Below are 7131 nucleotides of genomic sequence, written 5' to 3'. Positions count from 1 at the left end.
TGCCTAAGCAGGGACAATAGAAAGTTCTGTTTCCTAATGGAATGTGCCGTGTGTAACCATAGTTTCTAATTATAGCACTTTGAAAATTAGCCACATATTGCTGTGTGTTATGTTTATTAATAATTCTCTTTATAGGTGTTCTCCTAAGGACACTGCTTCTTGTATGCAATTTCTTAGAGTCTGGGTAGCATCTTGGAGAAAAAACTGAACTTTGTGCATAGGTGTTCTTCAATATTGAATTCATTCAGTTTTTAGTTTTCAATTAGCAATAATCGCGCCTCGGATAAACCTCATTGGCTATGATACTGCCACTGCGCAAAGCTCATTCAGTTTTTAGTTTTGATGAGTTGATACGCTGTTTCAAACACACGTTCAAATTATCTACATTGTAAAGGATGCATATTGCAAGTCCAATTAGGTACTCCCAATTTATTTACTACTCACTGATTCTTGGGACTTTATCTTTGAGGTTTTGTGCTTATTTAATAACCTTTTGAGAGGTTTATTCAATGTTATGTGTATTCATTTCCTGAAAACAATACACTTTGTGCAATGAATTTAAAAATTAAAAATTCAACTAGCCTAATAAAGGTAAACATATATATATATACACTATTACTGTGGAGAAAAGATTAACTGTAAGAGACAAACCCTATCGTAACACTCACACTTTATATGGCTTTTGTTGTATTGTAGCATTTAACAGAAACTTTTAAAAAAGATAAAAGAGTGGCTGAACACAAAAGGGTATTTTTTTCTTAAAAAGAATTTGCAGTTGCTGATAATCTAATTTAGAGATGATATTATTCTCTCTTTGTGGCCCAGTTTAATCACATAAGTTCCAGATCCCCCCCCCAAAAAAGAAAAATCGAGACGTGGAATTTCTGCTTCTGACTCAGATGGGAGGTTTGTAGCAGACCACAATTTCCACTGACAAGTAGAAAAATCAAATAAAGCACAAACCCCTCTGTTCGAGGGTATTGTGGTTTCTGTGTCAGCCAGGACTTGAAAGGTTACCACCAAGATGTAAGCCAGCATTTTACAACTGCAGTTTTCCTTGAGGTATTTGTCATCCGTCGTGCCAGGGATATTTCTAAGAATCTCGGCTGCTTTGGCAGAAGGGGACAAATAAGACACAAAGGAACCAGCAGAGTTTTTGATAATTTTGTGGGGGTTGAGAGAAAAAAAAATAATGGAGATAAAAGCTTCCAAAATCCCCCTCTGACTAAAGGATCCAAGAACCACACGTGACACTTGACCTGTCTTTTCCTCAACCAAAGCCACACCTGGCAGGCACCAAGGATTTTAGAAGAACATCTCTAAAATCTGGAACAGAGTTTGCCACGGTCTCCCAGTTTCCAGAAGACACGGATTAGTAAGAAGATCCAGCAGTGGGGAGGAGCCATGGTCAGCATCCCTGATTTCACAAGCTTCTTAAAGAGCTGTGCCCTGAAACCCGAGGTGAAGAACCAGAGGGGCAAGAGCCCTGCAAAAGTATCAGCCTACTCTCATTCACTTCCTTCTTGATTGGATCGAAGTGAGTAGCCCCCTACTCTATCTGCCTAGAGGGAAAGGTGGAAGCTATGTGGAGGAAAATATAATTTTGTGCTATTATATCCTTTATGCACACAGTCACAAGGATAATCAAATATTACCAGCCATGCCAAGAAATAAGGCTAAATTATTAAAAATCAAGTAAGCAGAAACACATGCATAGGTGACCTATATTTTAGAATTGGCAGACAGTAACTTCAAAATAACCATGAGTAATTTGTTTAATAAACCAGAGGAAAAAGATGAAGAAGATATATAAAAATGAATACTATTTTACCAGAAAATATCAACCCAATAAAAAGTATATGGAATTTCATTAAGTGAAAAGTAACTTGAAATTGAGTTGTGAATAAATGGATTTGATGCAAATTAAACCAGCAGAAGCCAGGGATAGCAAACTGGAGGACAGGTCAAAAGAAAATATGCATATTAATTAGGGAGCTAAATACAAAAAGATCCACAATATAGACAACAGAATAAAAAACGTATGAGGCAGTGGTGAAAAGTCTAACATCCATATAATTGAGAGTACCAAAAACAGAGTAGAGAGAATGAGGCAGTATTTAAAATTACAATGGTTGAGAATTTTCTAAAGCTAAAGTCACAGATTCACGAAGCTCTATATATCCCAACCTGGAAAATTATAAAGATTAATGAAAAGCAGAGAGAGAGAGGGAGATTTCAAATGCACCCAAAGGGGAGAAAGGGACATATTACCTTCAAAGAAGCAAAGATTAATAGTTAGCCATTTGATAAGAATAAAGGAAAGGAGGTGGGTGGGGCACCTGGGTGGCTCATTTGGTTGAGCGCCCAACTCTTGGTTTCAGCTCAGATCATGATCTCAGGGTTGTGAGATTAAGCCCCAAATCGGGCTCTGCTCAGCGTGGAGTCTGCTTGAGATTCTCTCTCTCCCTTTGTCTTTCCTGCTCATGTTCTCTCTCTCACTCTAAAATAAATAAATCTTTGAAAAAAAAGAATAATGGAAGTGATAAAAAAATGAAAAGGCATTTTAAAGTGTTGAAAGACAATCACTTAACAACTTATAATTCTGTTTCCACCAAAATTAAAGTAAAATAATTTTTAAACAAATAATTAGAAAATCAAATATTTCTTTAAAAACATCATTAAGGGATGCCTGGGTGGCTCAGTCGTTAAGCGTCTGCCTTCGGCTCAGGTCATGATCCCAGGGTCCTGGGATCAAGCCCTGCATCGGGCTCCCTGCTCGGTGGGAAGCCTGCTTCTCCCTCTGCCACTCCCCTGGCTTGTGTTCCCTCTCTTGCTGTCTCTCTCTCTGTCAAAATAAATAAATACAATCTTTAAAAAAATAAAAATAAAAACATCATTAAAATACCAATAAATGAAAAGCTGTGAGAATTCTTCAGAAGGAAAGAAAATGATCTGAGAAAGAAATAAATCCAGAAATGAGCAAAGAGCAAAGAGTAAATAAGTGGATAAATATAAATAAATACTAATGAAACTAAATAACAAATATTAAATCCGTTTATCTTTTATGATGTATGTGTATGCATAATTAAACTGAATGTCTTTTTTTTTTTTTTAAGTAGGAGTAAGAATAAATAAAGTAAACCATTCCAAGTCTCTATCATTGTCTGGAATATGGAAAAGAATAAAATCCATTGGACTGTATTAAATCCAATAATGTCTACAGTGACAACTAGAACAATAACAATGTGTAGTAGTACAAACAATATATACACTAATAGAGTTAAAAATACAATGAAAAAAAAAACCTTAACATATGTAAAGGAAGACCAGAGATGAAAAGGAACAAATAAAATGAAACAATTAAAAAACATAAGAAGATGGCAAATTTCAAGCTAAATACTTCAGTAATTTCAATAAACAAATGAACTAAGGACTCTAGATTGTTATATTGAGTAAAATAAACACAATTCTCTATATTCTGTTTATAAGCTACAAAATTAAAATATGCAAATAAAAAGTTTTCAATCAAGTGTTTGGAAACAACATAGCATTTAAAGCTAATCAAAATAAGGCTCATTTAGCTATTCTAATATCAGAGAAGAACATTGATAGAGAAATCTGTGGCAGGAAGTCTAATCACAAATCACAGTGGGGTCAGTCCATCAGGAAGAGGTATGCATTTGAAACCCCTACGATCTCCAAAGTATAGCTTTAAAATACATAGAGCAAAAATTGATAGAACCAAGAGGGAAGATAAAGTCATAATCATAATTGGAAGGTTTATCACATCTCTCCCATAGCAGGTAGTACAAGGGACAAAAGGTCAGGAAGGATAGAGGAGAACTGCTCAACAAATTCACAAACTGCAAAGGGACATGTATGTAATGTCAAGCCTCCAAATGAGAGAAATTTTCAAAAAAAGAGTTTTATCAAAACTGACTTATTATTGGGTCATAAAGCATGGTTCAACACCTCCACATAATAAAATAATTCAGAATATGTTCCTGACAACAGTGGAATTAAGCTGGAAAATGATAGTATAAAAAAAATAAAATTCCTAATTAAAATCCTGAAATTAATATTATTTTTAAATATTTTATTTATTTATTTGAGACAGAGAGAGAGAGAGCACAAGTGGGGGGTGAGGAGGGGAGAGGGTGAGGGAGAAGCAGACTCCCCGCTGAGCAGGGAGCCTTACGTGGGTCTCTGTCCCAGGACTCTGGGATCATGATTTGAGCTGAAAGCAGATGCTTAACTGGCTGAGCCACCCAGGCATCCCTAAAATCCTGAAATTAAACAATAAAGTGCTACGCAAGTGATGGGCAAGATACACAATGGAAATTTTAAAGAATTTTGAAAGGAATACTAAAGAAAATACTACATATAAGAACTTGTAGGATGCAGCTAATGTTCCTGAGAGGGATTTTTATATTCTTAAAAGCATGTATTAGAAAAGAAAAAAGTCTGAATATTTATGATGTACATATCCATTCTCAAAAATTAGAAAAGGTAGCAGGTTATACCAAGTAAGATAGAAGGAAGAGAATAATAAGAAGAATTAACAAAATGAAAAATATGCACACAATAGAGAAAACCAACAAACCAAAAGTTGGCTCTTTTAAAAGACTAAAACAATGGACAGGCATCTAGTTATAAAATTTAGTAAAATGAGTAAATATACAAATTACCGGTGTCTAGAGCGAGTCTGGTCTAGCACTATAGATACTATAGATTTTAAAAGATGCTAAGAGGATATAATAAAGTTTATCAGTACACTTGAAAATTTAAATGAAATGAACAAATTCCCAGGAAACATAACTCAGCAAGACTGAATTAAGTTGAATATATAATTTGAGATCTCCCAGAAAGAAATCTCCAGGCTCCCTTGTATTCTAAATTGCATTGGAGTTCCTAGACATTGGAATAAGCTAAGAAAACAAAAACAAAAATTACAAAAAAATGGAAAAAATGAATTACTAGAATTAATAAATGAACTTAATAAGATTGCTAGATAGAATGCCATGCTATACAAAAAAAATCAATTTTTTGTATATATCAGCACACAGAAAAATTTTTACATGATGTTTAAAATTAAAATTATTAAAATTAAAAAAAATGAAATGGGTATATCTAATAAGAGATATGTAAGAGCTCTACAGAGAAAGCTACAAAATATTATTGGGAGAAACTAAGAAGGAATGAAGGAATTAAGAAGAATGAGGGACAAGAGTGACAAATGATGCCACATTCATGTATTTGAAGATCCAGTATTGTTGTCACTTCCATAGATAGATCTGTAGATTCTGGCGTTCTCCAAAACACAGATATAGCTCAGATGGAAGTCAGTCCTAACTTCGCCTAGAGGTGTGCCATCAGGCAGCCTGTAAGAGGACCAACATTTTATTCAGAAAATAAATTTGCCTCTACTGAGACATCTGACAAGGTACTGGAGTTCTGTGCCATGAACAGAAGCACAGAGTTACCATATTTCCAAAGTTAAATAATATTGCTTACTGACGGAGGTGTTTTAATATACTTGCCTATTCATTGTAACAGACTCAAAGGTGGGATTCTTTTTATGTCAACATCAGTCGTTGGCACAGTATGTACTCTTTCAAGTAATAATAACGGCTGCCACTTACTATAATACTTATTATGTGCCAGGCACTCTTCTAAGTACCTTCCATATTTTAATTCATTTAATCCTCCCCCGAACCCACGAGGTAGGTAACAATGCTATTGTCATTTCATAGGGGAGGAAACTGAGGCACAGAGAGTTTATCACTTGCACAAAGTTACTCCCTAATAAATTGAGCAGGCTGGTACGAAGTTCTGCATTTTTAACCACCATGCCCTGGTTCTGCCTCCTGATAGGAATTTTTAACATCCTTTACCTTACACAAAAACAAAGTCCTACATTCAAGGATTTTGGTCTTAGCACATTGGCTTGAGGAATCTGCTTGATAGTAAATATCTCCTCCACTGGATGACTACTCAAAGTCTATTTCATCCTTATAAAAACCTTGTCTTTAACATAAGCAGAACCTTAATGTTTACATTGTCAAGGAGAACAGACAAGCATAAAATCAGCCCAAATTGAGTGAAATTATCCAGGCTTAAGTTAAATGCAAAAGAGACATGGACATAGCCTTTCATTATGACATTTGAAACTGGACTTTGTTTGGCCAAAACAGTGTTCTTTTTTTTAAATTTTATTTTATTATGTTATGTTAATTGTCATACATTACATCATTAGTTTTTTGATGTAGTGTTCCATGATTCATTGTTTGCGTATAACACCCAGTGCTCCATTCAGTACGTGCCCTCTTTAATACCCATTGATACTGCCAGGAGCCTGGGTGATGATGAAGCCCGCTGCCATGATGCACTGCTCAGCCTTCACGCTGAGCCAGTAAACTCCGTCTCTTCACATCTTGGCAGACTGATGAATGCTACAGAGATATTCTGACTATTATTTAAAGTGATAAAAAGTAACTTTTGGAAAATATCAAATTGGATCTAGATAGAATTTGAAATTTTCTACACTGTGGCTTGTTTCTTTGGTGCGCTAAGAAGAGGTATGGCAGCCTGGGTATGACGGAGGAAGAACCAGAAGGAAGACAGAATGCAGGCAGAGCTGGTGTGCACTTTAAAAGTCAAAGAAAGATGTCCCAGCTTCTTAAAATCAAAACAATTATTGCCCAATTATTGTCTATCAAATGCTAAAATGAAGGGTCATTAGGCTATTTCAGCTTTGACAGTTTCTCTTCCTGTCTGTGAAGGGGGCGGGGTGGGAGAAAGAAAAGTTTTCATAGAAGTTAAAAACAACACAAAATCGGTATTTTACTATTTTAGTGCTAAAGTCAACCTACAGATCTTATCTTTGTCTAAATTCCATTTTATTCCCTCCGTCTCTTGGCATGGGATTTTTTTAATATATAGAGTAGTAAAACATTAATAATAGTATTTATAACAGGAGGTCATTGAGGGCTTACTATATGCAGGTGAAAAGTTTTACATGTATTATTTACAGGTATTTTACATGTGTTATTTATTTAATTCTTCCCCACACTGAATGAGGTAAATTGTATTATGGGTGTGAGGATGGTAGATAACATGACTAGTAAGTGA

At 35.1% G+C, this 7131-nt stretch overlaps 1 pseudogene; it reads right to left on the bottom strand.

Moving 5' to 3' along the window:
- Window positions 1–200: 200 nt before the first annotated feature.
- Window positions 201–323, bottom strand: LOC116634826 (annotated as a pseudogene).
- Between the last annotated feature and the right edge of the window lie 6808 nt (window positions 324–7131).

This window comes from Phoca vitulina, unplaced genomic scaffold, assembly GCF_004348235.1.
Source record: "Phoca vitulina isolate PV1807 unplaced genomic scaffold, GSC_HSeal_1.0 scaffold9, whole genome shotgun sequence".
NCBI classification, from domain to species: domain Eukaryota; kingdom Metazoa; phylum Chordata; class Mammalia; order Carnivora; family Phocidae; genus Phoca; species Phoca vitulina.
This window is presented reverse-complemented; position numbering and strand designations above follow the sequence as displayed.